A 14,323-nucleotide genomic window follows, 5' to 3' on the forward strand; every position below is an offset into this window, starting at 1 on the left:
GATCTGCTGATGAAAACTGTTCTATGAGAGCCAAATATTGTATATTATTATTATTATTACACCTCTAAAAAACCCAATGACTCCCATTTGCATTCTCACTATCACGGAGCAGAATTTTTCCCCTTTCTAGAGCACAGCAGCAGCACAGTGTTCAGGGGTTCTGAGTACACTTGTCACAGCTTAGGCATCTAGCACACTGCCTGATTTTTACCAACAACTCACTTAACTCAGTCCCCTAGGGCCTGGAGGAGCCTTGCCATCCTTTAGATAACAGGCACAACAATACTAGCTCACAACCACTGCCAGTGAGGCCAATCACTCACCTGCATCCCTCCCCAATACAAGTCAAAATACAAAAAAATAAACAGAGGACAGACCAGCTAGCTCCTGGAAAAAACTGGTCTAACCAGCAAATAGAACCTCCCACAGGTCCAAAACCAGACAGACACTGGGACCTCAGCCTCATACTGATCAGCCCGAGATCTGTGGTCACCAATGACAGACAGAAAGATGGTTATTGTTATTTCTGTTTTTAAATATTTGAAGGGTGCTAGGATACTATAATGATGGTCCCATATAAATACACAGATAGACAACAACTTCTGCTTCAATTTCCATTGGTTCTACACAAACTTAAGTTCAATTGTTTCCTGGCTGTGCAGACATTCACAGGCGAGGCTATGAATTGGAGATAGGGGATTAGACATGTGATGCTGACTGATCACAAACCCACCAGCTAACCTGCTAAATACATTCACCATGTCATCCCACTCATCTTGTTCTCTTTTTGGTCCCTTGTGTTCAATCAATTCACTCTCCTGACTTGAATGGACTCACTTCAAACACACACTGATGACTCCAGCTAATGTGGCAAAACTGTGACCAAAAATACAACAGCCACATGTCACAGAGAGCAACTCAGGTAGGTCACAGGGTGGAATTCCAATATCCATGTCCCTTAGTCAGTACGCTAAACAGTTGATATGCACTTATTTTAAAGGGGCTGACATGCCATAGCAATTATAAAAAAGCTGACACTCAGCTGAAAGTACAAAACAGAAGAAATGAAAGCAAAATGTGACTGAACTGTGTCGTGCATGCTTGTTTTTTGTTGACAACTATATTTGTAGTTACAAGAATTTGGCCTTTTCTTAAGAATGTCACCATCAACCACTGACAAAAAAACCTACTTGAGTCTATCACAGAATTACTCTTGATACTGATGCACATCGTAACAGAACAAAGCATTCAAGTCACATAAAGGTTACCCAAGCTAACCTTCTGTAGTATCGATATCAATATTTGACATTATTATGTAATCCTTCTGTGCAAAAAAAAACAGGGGGGAGCACTTGGAATTTGAAAGATTGTATTATAATGGCATGTCTCTTTAAACATATCACTCTAAGGGAATGCAATTTCTGGTGACAGTTTCAACTTCAGAATATGTTTTTATTCTTCAAGGTACTTTAAATCTCTAATTCAATTACTATGCCAGTACTTTATATGAACTATTAACTACTGTAAATACATTTTAGAAAGATACACTTTGTTAGAACTCCACTTCCATATCATACTGCTTTCAGTAAACTATAAAAATGTTCTTGACACAGTACAGAAGAATATAATTTAAATTTACGGTGGCTCTGTAAGGTCAATAGGATCTCAAAGATATAGTACTCCATTTGTATGTCTTAATTACATTCCTGATTCATCCTAATGCTTTGGATTTTATTATTTATTAGTATTCCAGGCAGTGCTTAGAGCCCCACCCAAGGTTCGAGCACCACTGTAGTAGATGGTGTCCTTGTGCCAAAGAACTCATAATCTAAAGCTCCCGCACATGTCTTTAGCTATGAATAGTCCTATTAATATCAAAAAAGTAATTTTCTCTACAGTTGGACTCACTTTATACAATATTTTGGTAACCATACCGGATTGATTTATTTACAACAATAATATATAGTCCTTGTATAGCACTTTTCAACAGAGATTTCAAAGTGCTTTAAAAAAGAGGTCAGTATTATTACCCCCCTTTTGAAACAATATTTGGTAGTCTGAGTAGAAATGGAAACTATTGCAATATAGTTAAGTTTAAAAAAACATTCAAAATATTTTCCATCGTCCTATACTTCATCCTTTCTCAACTGAAATTCAGTCTGATGTTGGCAGCAGTGGAGGATCCCATATGTAGCTGAACTTCCAGGATGAGGGAATATATTGCACATCTGTTAAGAGAGAAGGCTGTTTGATGACCTCTCTGGTGAACTCACTGCTACCCAAAAAGCTGACATTTGGGATACATAAGCAATTTGAAGCAGCACTAGCACCATGCAGAGACATCACAGGACTTTAGAGGAGCTAAAGATAAGCATGCCAAAGGTAAACTGGCCACATGGTAACGGGCTCTTGCCTAGACCACAAGCCAATGTGAGAGGGACAAAGTCTGTCTCACTCTGAGGCACAACATGGAGGGTGTGGGTCTGGATAGCATGTAGAAGAACAGCCAGTGGCAAGGGGAGAATACATTCCCCTTATTTATCTGTGTAAGTACAAAAATTACATGAATATCAGTCGTCCTCTGTACATCCCCCTTCCCATGACCCATGCGACTGCTCAACGCCAGGTTTCCTCCAGAATAAGTCAGTTATTACAGCAGATAGCTGTGCATCTCTAGTGGCCTGTATGTCTATCACAGTTCCCTGGAGTCAGATAGGAAATGCGTTGCTGGTATTGATCAGTTTGAAAGGCTTTCTTGTTACAATGAGATAATTCCAGGAATACTAACGAACCTGCTGCAACCTCACAAGCTTCTGAGGCCAGCAGACACATCCTGCCATCATCACTACACCAAGGACCTCCACACCCACCCATAGAAGAGGAGCACAGTATCAGGATTATGACCAGTGCATTTTCCTCTCCATGCCCCTACTAGAGCCCACCATCAATCAGCCCTTAACAGTCCTCTGATGATGCCAGGCAAGCTCCTCCTTCACCCCCATTACAGTCCAATCCTCCTCACCCCAGCCTCTGTATCCCAAACCCCTTGAATTCATTCCTGACTCACCAACAGCCCAGAGGACCAAAGGTCTGCAGAATCTGCCATGCAGCCGGGCCATTTCCTCCCTCTGAGGAGTTCACAAAGAATATGATCCAGGCCTGCAGCAAACAGACTACAGGCCCTTTTAGAAATGAGAAAGTAACACACGTGCCTCCACAGCCAGTTTGTGGATTATACCCAATAACTAATTGCTTGGCAGCACATGCTGGTGCTAGTCTCTGAGTGGGACTGGGAAACACCTTGTCTGCCAAAAGGGGACAGCAACAGACTGAAGACCAGACGCAACACATTGCCTCCCATCAGGCCTCATGTTGTCATGGCATCAATATCCACCCGGAGAAGTAAGGATACCCTTGACTCTTCAGAGCCTGCAGGAAGCTGTCATGGTGCCCTGCTATAGAGGTGGCCCTTTGACCAGCCTCAAAGCCACTAACAATAGAGCTGAGGAAGAAGGGTGATGCTCCTCTTCTTTTTTTCCCCTCTTATTTTACACATGGCTTTCATCACTGGCTCCCATTATTGTGTTTGTACATTTTCTATTGTTTTGACTTTTTAAGCATGATTCATTATTCCAGGATAATTGCTGCACTGGTGTTTTTTTTTCTGTTTTATTTATGTAGCTTTATTTATATAATAAATCCTCTTGGGAAGCAGAACTTAAGCATTTATAGTTCGCATTGTATATGATTCACACACAGAGAGGTATAAGTGTGTGCTGCACTTCTGTATTATAATTTAGCAACTCACCTTAATAATTCACCTCATTGAGTGTCCACTGCAACTGTCTGGAATTCTGAATGTGATCATTGTAGTCCACTGCCCCTCCTCAGATTCATTCTGGTTAGCAGTGGCAATCTCAGCCTTAGCAACTGAAGGTATTCCATGACCCATGGTAACACATAAAATACACAGCATGACAAGTACACAAGATTACCAGGTTGATCTTCTCGTAGTTATGGAATGTGCCATCACTGCCCACCAGATCTATCAAAGCACTTGAAGTGTGTCTTAAAAATAGCAAATGTCCTATCTAAGGATGATCTGGTAGCTTTTTAAGACCCAAATGGAATTTTCCTCTGTGAAGGTTTGTAAACAGGTTTTCTGTGTCATCAGCTAAGGGCACCCAAGAAAGTTTCTGTCACCTGTTAATTCTAGGATAAAACTGTTCCTAACCTTCTGTAACTGTTGCTATTTGAGATGTGTTCCACATATCCATTCCACCCTAGGTGTGTGCATCCCCCAAGCACAGTTGCTGGAAATTTTCCCTTCAATGGTACCCATCGAGGTGGTTCGAGCGCCCTCTGCTGCCATGCTCCAATAGTGCCAGTAAAACACCCAGTTGACCCTGCAGCCCCTCAGTTCCTTCCTTCCAGAAACTTTGGTGTAAAGAGGCAGGAGGGCGGGTCATGGAATGGACATGTGAAACACATCTTGAAAAACAACAGTTAAGGAAGGTTAGTAATCGTTTTTTCTTCTTCGATTGATTACACATGTGCATTCCACATTAAGTGACTCCCAAGCGGTTGATTAGGTGGAGGGACTGGAGTTCATGGGCACATGGACTGCAGAACAGCTCAGCCAAATTTCACAAAATCTCTGGAATGCTGAGTGAAGACATAATTGGAGGAGAATGTGTGCACCGATGACCAGGTTGCAGCTTTACAAATATCCTGAATAGGGATCTGCACTAAGGATGCTGCTGAGGATGCTTGCGACCTGGTGGAATGCGCAGTCAGGTTAGCTGATGGAGAAACACCCTCCAGATTGTAACGAATTTGAATACATAAAGTAATCCAGGACAAACTGTCTGTGAAGAGATTGGGAGACTCTTCATCCTGTGAACTATATCTACGAACAGTGGGGTGGACCTTCAAAATGGTTTACTGCTTTCCATGTAGAAAGCTAGGGCTTGTCTAATGTCCATGAGTGAAGACGTTGTTCATTTCTATTTCCATGCTGCTTTGGGTAAAAAACAGTTAGGTAAATTGCCTGACTGCTATTAAACTGTGAAACCACTTTCAGGAGGAAACTGGGGTGAGGACATAAATACACCTTATCTTAAAGAAAGATTGTATATGGAGTCTCTGATGTGAGGGCATGGAGTTCCAAGACCCTTCGGCCGAAGTAATGGCCACTAAGAAAACCACTTTCCAGGAGAGGTGTAATAAGGACAGTGCCAATGATTCAAATGGTGTTCCCATAAGCTTTGATAAGACTAAGTTCAAGTCCCAGAGAGGAACAAGCTCTTTTACTTGAGGGTATAGCCCTTTCTAGGCCTTTGCGGAATCAGTCGGACATGTTATTTGAAAAAACAGACTGATTATCCACCCGAGGGTAGAAAGCTGATATTGCTGCAAGGTGAACCTTGATAGAGGAGATAACTAAGCCTTGTTGTTTCAGGTGCAACAGATATTCAAGTATGTCTTGTATGCAGGGCCATCCCTACTCATACACAAAGTACGCAGCTGTGTAGGGCACCAGGAAATTTGGGGCACCTGGTGCCCTACGCAGCTGCATGCTGCTCCAGCCCCTGCTCTGCCCCAGCCCCACCTCTTCCCACCCCTGCTCCGCCCCCACTCCCCTGAGGACCGCACTCACCGGCAGCAGTAAGAGCAACCTGGCCCCAGCCTGCTCCACTGGTGAGTGTTGGAGGGTGGTTCCCCCCTGAGCCCGAAGGCTGGGAGCCAGGGGAGCAGAGCGGAGCGGGCTGGGGCCAGGTCACTCCACTTCCCGCCGCCCTGTGAGAGCGAGGTTGGGCCCGCCCTGCACTCACTGGGTTGCAGGAAGTGGAGCGACCCGGCCCCAACCCACACCCTCCTGTGCCCCAAGCCAGCCCCCCCGCCGCAGAGGGCTGTGTAGGGCACCAAAATGGCTACGGACGGCTCAGCTTGTATGGATGAACGTGTGGGTGAGACTCTGCATTGGGACCCCCAAACAGAGAACTGCTTCCACTTTGAGAGGTAAGTAGTCCTGGTGGAAAGCTTTCTACTACCAATTGGACCTGATGAACTTGCTCTGAGCAAGTCTGCTCTCTGGGATTTAGCCATGGAGTTTCTAGGCCGTTAAATGAAGGGAACTCAGGTTCAGGTGGAGCTGTTGACAGCTGTCCTGGGAAATCAGGTCCGGGTGCAACCCAAGCAGGATTGGAGTTGCCACTGAGAGATCTAATAGAGTGGAGAACCAGTATGGGCAGGCCCATGTCTGGGCTATCAGAATAACCTGGTCCTGGTCCCGCTTGATTTTTAGCAGCTCTCTGTGCATGAGCAGAAAATGGGGGAAGCATCGTAAAGATGTCCCGTGCAAGGTAGTAGAAAGGCATCTGTGGCAGAACCCGGACTGTGGTCGCATAATTGGTGACACTTTCTATTGTACCTGTTTGCAAATAGGTCTATCTGGGGAGTCCAGCACTGCTGGAAAACATCTCTCACCACATCCGGGCGAAGGGACCACTCGCGGGGATTGGATAAAGCCTGCTGAGATGATCTGCTAGCTTGTTTTGTGTTCCCAGAGGGTAAAGAGGCCTCGAGGCTGATTGAGTGGCTATGCAAAACTCGCATAGCTGCATTGCTTCTTGACAAAGGAGGGAAGAGCAAGATCCTCCTTGCCTTTTGAGGTAAAACGGCTGCAGTGTTGCCTGTGAGAACAAACCAGTTTCTGCCTGTAATGTGGGGCAGGAAGGCCTGACAGGACAGGAGAACCACTCTAAGTTCCCTAATGCTAATGTGGAGTGAAAGTTCTGCCAGCGATCTGAGGCCCTATGTTCTGATGGACCCAGGTGAGCTCCCCACCCTAGCACTGACGTGTCTGAGATCAGGGTCATTGACTGTTGAGGGCATATAAAGGGAACGCCCATACAAACCATGAGCATATCCAACCACCAATTGAGGGAGATTAGAATCCATGGAGGTACCGTGAGCACAGTGTCCAAATGGTGATTGTTTGGAGAGTATACTGAGGCCTGCCATGTCTGGAGGGCTCTGAGGTGCAGTCTTGCTTGTTGTATCACCTATGTGCATGAGACCATGTGACCTAAAAGCCTCATGCAATTCTGTTGTAATTGGATGACCTTTGTGTTATTGGGGACCTGATTGATTTTAAACGTACCTCTGAGAGGTAGGCCCTGACCTGACAAGAGTTGAACACTGTCCCAGTGAACTCTATTCTCTGCACCAGAATGGAGGTAGACTTTTCTGCATTTATCAGAAGGCCTAATGCCTTGAACATCAACTGGATGAGTCGAACATTGGACACTATCCAAGTCTTGGACCAGCCCTTTACTAGCCAGTCATCTAGATAAGGGTAGAGCTGCACCCCAACCTCCTCAGGAAAGCTGCCACTACTGCCATACATTTTGTGAACACCCCCGGAGCTGCAGATAGGCTGAATGGGAGGACCATGAATTGGTAGTGTGAGTGGCTCACTACGAATCTGAAGAATCTTCTGTGTCCTTGGTTCAACAATATATGAAAATAGGTTTCTCTTAAACTGAGAGTCGCACACCAATCCCCGGGATCCAGGGAGGGTATAATGGATGCTAGGCTGACCACGCAGAACTTTATTTTCTTGAACTAGTTGTTGAGTTGACGCAGGTCTAAAGTCAGTCTGAGATCTCCTTTGGCTTTTGGGATTATGAAATAATGGGAGTAGAACCCCTTCCGTCTTAAATTCTGTGGAACCTCTTCCATGGCTCCCATCTGAAAGAGGGATTGAACCTCCCAGACCAGAAGTTCTTCATGAAAGGGGTCCCTGGAGATGGATGTGAAGGGAGGGTGGGAAGAAGGGGTAGAAATAAACTGGAGGCTGTATCCCAATTCCACTGTGCTCAACACCCAATGGTCCATGGTGATACAGGACCATGCACTGAGGAAGGCGGAAAGGCGGTTTGCAAATAAAGGGGCATCATAGGAACTAGTACAGCATCCTTGAGCGTCCCATCAAAATGCCTACTTAGAACATTCAGTCTGGGAGGGGCAGGCATTGACATCGAGGTAGAAGGTGGGAGTGGCCTATGCCTAACCCCTGCTTCTCCTTCTCTGCGGATCCTGATGGGAAGCCAGGGCTGAGTAGCGGATGGGCTGTTGAGGCCTGTTGTGCTTCCTTGAAGGAGCTTGTGTGTACAATTCAAGAGAGTTAAGGGACACCCTGGAGTCTTTTAGACTATGAAGCTTTGCATCCGGCTGTTCCAAAAAGACTGAAGCTCCTTCAAAAAGTAGGTACTGAAGGGTTTGCTGGACCTCCTGTGGGAGTCCCGAGGACTGTAGCCAAAAACTCCTGAGCAAGGCCACAGCCGAAGCCATGGACCTGGCCATCAAGTCAGCCACATCCAAAGCAGCTTGTAATAAGGTCCTCACCACTGATTTTCCCTAGACCCAGTGAGGAGAACTCTTGCCTAGCCTCTTGTGGGAGCAAGTCCTTGAATTTCTGCATGGAGTCCCACATGTTAAAATCATACCTGGCCAGCAGGCGTAGACTGGTTTGCAGTTTCGAGTTGTAACCCCCCCCCCCCGAGTAAAATAAAATTTCCTACCAAACAAGTCTAATTTTTTGAGTCTTTTGATTTTGAGGTTGCGCCCTGATTTCCCTGCCTTTCTCTCTCATTACCACCAAAGATCCTAGGTGTGGGGATGGGTGTACAGGAACCCATAACCAATCATAGAATCATAGAATTTCAGGGTTGGAAGGGACCTCAGGAGGTCATCTAGTCCAACCCCCTGCTCAAAAACAGGACCCATCCCCAATTAAATCATCCCAGCCAGGGCTTTGTCAAGCCTGACCTTAAAAACTTCTAAGGAAGGAGATTCCACCACCTCCCTAGGCAACGCATTCCAGTGTTTCACCACCCTCCTAGTGAAAAAGTTTTTCCTAATATCCAACCTAAACCTCCCCCACTGCAATTTGAGACCATTACTCCTTGTCCTGTCCTCTTCCACCACTGAGAATAGTCTAGAACATCCTCTCTGGAACCACCTCTCAGGTAGTTGAAAGCAGCTATCAAATCCCCCCTCATTCTTCTCTTCCGCAGACTAACCCTGGGCAGGAACAAAGTATTTCCGCTCAGCATTTTTTGATGTGGGGGGAAGGGATGCAGGGGTGTGCCACAAGGGCTTAACATAGTCTGTAATGGTCTCATTGAGTGACAGGGCTACTTTTGAAGGGCCCACAGCAGCTAAAATGTCAACTAGGCTATGGGAGGACTCTTTCACTACCTCCACCTTAATGCTCACATTTAAGGCCATCCTCTTCAATAACTCTTGGGGAGCCTTATAGTCAACCTGGGGATGCGACACACCCCCTCCTGAGACTGCCTCATCAAGGAAGGAGGATGAGGAGGCCAGCACCAGCTATGGAAGTTCTTTCTCTCTTTCTGCCTCAGCAGGATCCCATTGAGCCATCTCTTGCAATATGGTACTGGGCTCGGTACTGGAGTTTGGACCAGGTGTTACCCAATGGGATGATTCTGCTCTTCTTTCCAAGGCCACCAAATAGGAATGTCTGGAATAAGCCCTGGAAACTGGGGGAAACCATGGGTTCCAAAAGGGTCACTGGACCAGCTTATGTCCCCAGTGACCTCCTGGCCATGCACTTGATGGTACTCCTGTGCCCCAATCCATGGAACAATAGAAATACCTGGAGGATTAGTGAGAATAGCTCTTCAAATGGGAAGAGTAAGACCCAACCTCTGACTTGGAAGACAGCGAGTCTCTGTCTGGTGACCACGGTGGTGTCATTCCCACCAGTGATGGAGACTGACTTGTACTGCTGGTGATACCAGTACCGACAGCGAGAGAAGGTCTCTGGCAGTGGCAAATGCCTCCAGTATGCTTGGTACCAAGATAGTATTGGTACCGTACTGTGCCACAGATGCAGATGGCTCTTCCGGTACCAGACTTGACAGTGCCTGCTCAGGTGCTGGAGTCAACACTATCGACTTCTGTGGTACTGAGGCAGAGGAGTGCTTTGATTTAGATCGCATTCTACTCTGATCCCCATGCCTGGCTGTCTTCGGTGCCAGCGATTGCCCCCTCTCAGCTGGCTGCTTCTTATACCTTTTTGTAGGCACTGGGGCTGGTGATCAGTGCTGGGACTCCAGGATGGTAAGAAGAGCACTACTTACAAATGCTGAGGCACTTGGTGCCGAGTCTGACCAGCCTAGCTTAGAAGAAGGTCTCAGTGCTGCCTCCATGAGCAAAAACTTCAGCCTGGGCTCCTGGTCCTTTTTCATGTGAGGTTTAACGTCCCTGCAGATCTGGCAACGGTTGCCAGTGTGAGCTTCTCCCAGGGACTTGAGGCAGTTTGAGTGTGGGATGCTCAGGGGCATAGGAGTTGTTGCAGGAGTTGCATGGCCTAAAGCCCGGTGAACAAGGCATGCCTTGGCACTGGGGAATAGGCAAAAATTCCAGTAAAACACAAAGTCACAGAACTTCACTAAAATTAGATAAAATTGACTAAAACTAACTACAACTAACAACAACTAACTAACTATGTACAGAAAAAGAAGACCACCGAGAGATCCTGCAAAGCAAGGATGCCAGTTCCAGCAACCATCACAGGTAGTAAGAAGGAACTGAGGAGGCAAGGGTCAGCTGGTTTCTTTACACTGGTGGTATTGGCACACAGTAGCACACAAGAACAAATGGATATAAACTGGCCATCAGGAAGTTTAGACTTGAAATTAGAGGAAGGTTTCTAACCATCAGAGGAGTGAAGTTCTGGAACAGCCCTCCAAGGGAAGCAGTGGGGGCAAAAGACCTATCTGACTTCAACATTAAACTTGATAAGTTTATGGAGGAGAAGGTATGATGGGATAACATGATTTTGGCAATTAATTGATCTTTAACTATCATGGTAAATAGGCCCAATGGCCTGTGATGGAATGTTAAATGGGGTGGGATCTGAGTTACTACAAAGAATTCTTTCCTGGGTATCTGGCTGGTGAACCTTGCCCACATGCTCAGGGTTCAACTGATCGCCATATCTGGGGTCAGGAAGGAATTTTCCTCCAGGGCAGATTGGAAGAGGCCCTGGGGGGTTTTCGCCTTCCTCTGCAGCATGGGGCATGGGTCACTTCCTGGAGGATTCTCTGCACCTTGAAGTCTTTAAACCATGATTTGAGGACTTCAATAGCTCAGACATAGGTGAGAGGTTTATTGCAGGAGTGGGTGGGTGAGATTTGGTGGCCTGCATTGTGCAGGAGGTCAGACTAGATGATCATAATGGTCCCTTCTGACCTTAATATCTATGCACCTATGAATCAGAGGGCGCTCAAGCTGCCTCAGTGGGTACCAGAGAGGGAAAAATTTCTGGTGACTGTGCTCTGGGTGCACGCACACCATGAGTGGAATGCACATGTGTAATCACTCAAAGAACAATGTGTAACTAATACACACTAACACTTTATAAACATATAGCTGTGTGTTTGTTAAGTGCCTTTGGAAAAACTTATCCTGTACCTCTGAACTTGAATCTGTCTAGGTTTGATTAGTCCTGTCAGACTTGAATGTATGAGTAGGAAAAAGTCATGATATGGTCCTGGGTAATGGATTCTGTGAACAGCAGTTTAGCACTGCAGAATGTCATCTTGTTTATGGAGTATGATTATTTCCTGTATGTATAGGCTGCCTATGTCACTCTGAGTGGCCTCTGGAGACGTGAATATAGAATCCCTCGACAGATAAAAACTTTGTTATTTCAGAACACACCTGCGTTTTTATCTATATTTAGGGAAACTAATGTAGCAATAAGGACTCCAAAGAAGTACTCCTAGGAATTAGTGTAAGCATGCCATTGGGCAGCTGGAGAAACACACAAAAGGTCAGAAAGAAACGGTCTATTAACCATATTTAGAGAGGAAAAATGTATGGGACTTAACAAAACAGAGGACATGCAAAGAGCATCTCAGTATAGATAGGGATGACAGAGCCTTTTTTATGCCCTAAGCAATGTCTGACAGCATGAGAAGGATTCAGATTCAGAGGCAGAGGTGACTGGCTGGCTGATACCAGTGGTGTTGTTGATGGCCCTGTGACATGACCCTATTGGCAAGATTCCCAGGCTTTGATTTCCTCTAATGTAAAATAAATATGCTGCCTTTAACTCTCTAGGTCCTCATACAGCTTCTCATAGAGGTATTCATCATTTGTTTCTCTACTTTGAGGAACCCGCTCTTCTGGCATATTCAGGAAGCTGACACATTGGCCCCATTTCTCAGATCTAACTGGGCTGCTCTTGGTAAAGGACCCAAGGAGGAGGGCAAATGTGACCTTTTATCACCTTTTCATCTCCCCAGTTCAGGAGCTGGCAGGATTCAGATTCAGTATTCTTGCTTGTACCTTTGCTGCTTGCTTTTGCGTTCCACTCTTCCCGAACACTGTGCCTTCCTCCTCCTCCTCCTCTCAAGCTCTCTAGCTTCATCCTTTCTCCTCACTCCATGCAAACATACCCACACTCCTTCCTGAATTTAAGGGCTCTGTATTCATGTGAACACATGCACACGTGCACGAAAACCACACTTTGAAAGTGTACATACATAAATGACTGCCATACATCTCTGAAAATAAACTGTACATGCCTAGCTCTGAAGCCATGCCAGCAAGCCCACCAATTCTGCACATCAATTTATTAAGTCCTTAAGTGACTTTTCTGAAAATGATGTGCCAGATTATCTTTCCTTGGGAAATCATTTGCACAGGCACAAATTGGGTCCAGTAAATACATGGATGAAAACTGGTAAGTTTAAGGTACAAATCAGTTTAACATCTGACATTTTCAATATGTCTCATTACCTAGCACTGCCACAGCTGCCCCAGATTATGTAGTGATCCTAGTCTCCACATAGTCTGGGACACTGTGGAAGCGACATATTGGCAAGATATTTGGGTGATATTAAATACTCTATACACAGTTGAGGTTAAAACTTGCTTCCACTTACAACTCAATTTGCACACAGACACACACATGACCACTAGTAACCAATACTGGACCAATGTGCCAGAAATCGCCTCTTAATCCAAAGCAGAATTATTCTGCAAAGTTTGGAGAAAATCATATGAAGCATTTGGGCAAGATGATGGGTCAAAAAATGAGAATGATTTAATTTCTTGACATTTGCCAAGTTCTTTTTTAGCTTTTCATATCTCCATGCCTTAGAAACTAAATGTTTTAGTATCTGCTGATCTTGGTAAGGACAAACTTTTCCCTTTGATTAAATATGGAGCCAAGAGAGATGGGAGGGAAATATTTAGCTATTAAAAGTGGTTTCCAGATACTCAGGAAGTCTGCATGTCCTCGAAACACAATCCATAAAGTTAAAAAGGCTGCATCAGGGCACTTTATAATGTCTGTGGGGCCCAGATGTGACTTTCTGCACTGCATGACGCAGGGAGGGATAGCTCAGTGGTTTGAGCATTGGCCTGCTAAACCCAGGGTTGTGAGTTCAATCCTTGATGGGGGCCATTTAGGGATCTGGGGCAAAAATTGGGGATCGGTCCTGCTTTGAGCAGGGGGTTGGACTAGATGACCTCCTGAGGTCCCTTCCAAACCTGATATTCTATGATTCTATGATGTGTACTTCCTGTACTGAACTTGGCCCTGATGCCCACTTAATAAAGTTCTCTTGACCCCAAAGTGGACCATATACCACCTCCTTCAAATCCTTACTCAAAACTTACTGCTTTCAGTTAGCTCTCTACCAATGACATTCTCCCTGGGCTTCCTTCCACGCTCTTCCAATGTTAATGTATCTCAAGAGTAGACTGTTCATTGTTTTATACTTTGTCCTCCCATACCCACCTCCCCATCTTTTGTTTACAGTCATCCCTGCTGTGTTTTGCCTAATTTGAAATGTAAATACCTCAAGGCAGAGACCTGGCATTTTTAAAATCTCTGTAGAGCACAATGCACATCTATGATGTTATACAATAATAATAAGTAATAATTTTGGTAGATATTTACAACTTTAATTACATCTCATCAAATGCAGGAATCTTGTAATTGCATTAGGTTTGGATTCAGAGATACATTTTCTGCCAGAAGAGTCTGGCAGTGAGTACAGTCCTAGCAATATCCTCAGTGAGGATACAATCATTAGTTATTGGTGAAGAGGAGGTGTCAATGGTGCTTGAGACAGTTGCTGAAATCAATTAACAGAGAGCCTGTGTTAATAGAAGAGGCAGAGGTTCCACTCCTTTTTTTCACCCTCTAATCAAACATAACAGTTATTTGTGGGTGACCTGAAACTAATGTGGACAGTATGTTCTTGGTACA

The 14,323-nt window shown here is 45.2% G+C and overlaps 1 protein-coding gene across 3 annotated transcripts in view; it reads right to left on the bottom strand.

The window, feature by feature from the left end:
- The window catches only part of LOC311515951 (uncharacterized protein), a 411,106-nt gene that overhangs the window by 324,056 nt on the left and 72,727 nt on the right, over window positions 1–14,323 (bottom strand). The gene's annotated exons all lie outside the window — the stretch shown is intronic.

This window comes from Lepidochelys olivacea (assembly GCF_965140295.1).
Source record: "Lepidochelys olivacea isolate rLepOli2 genome assembly, chromosome: 2".
NCBI classification, from domain to species: Eukaryota; Metazoa; Chordata; order Testudines; family Cheloniidae; genus Lepidochelys; species Lepidochelys olivacea.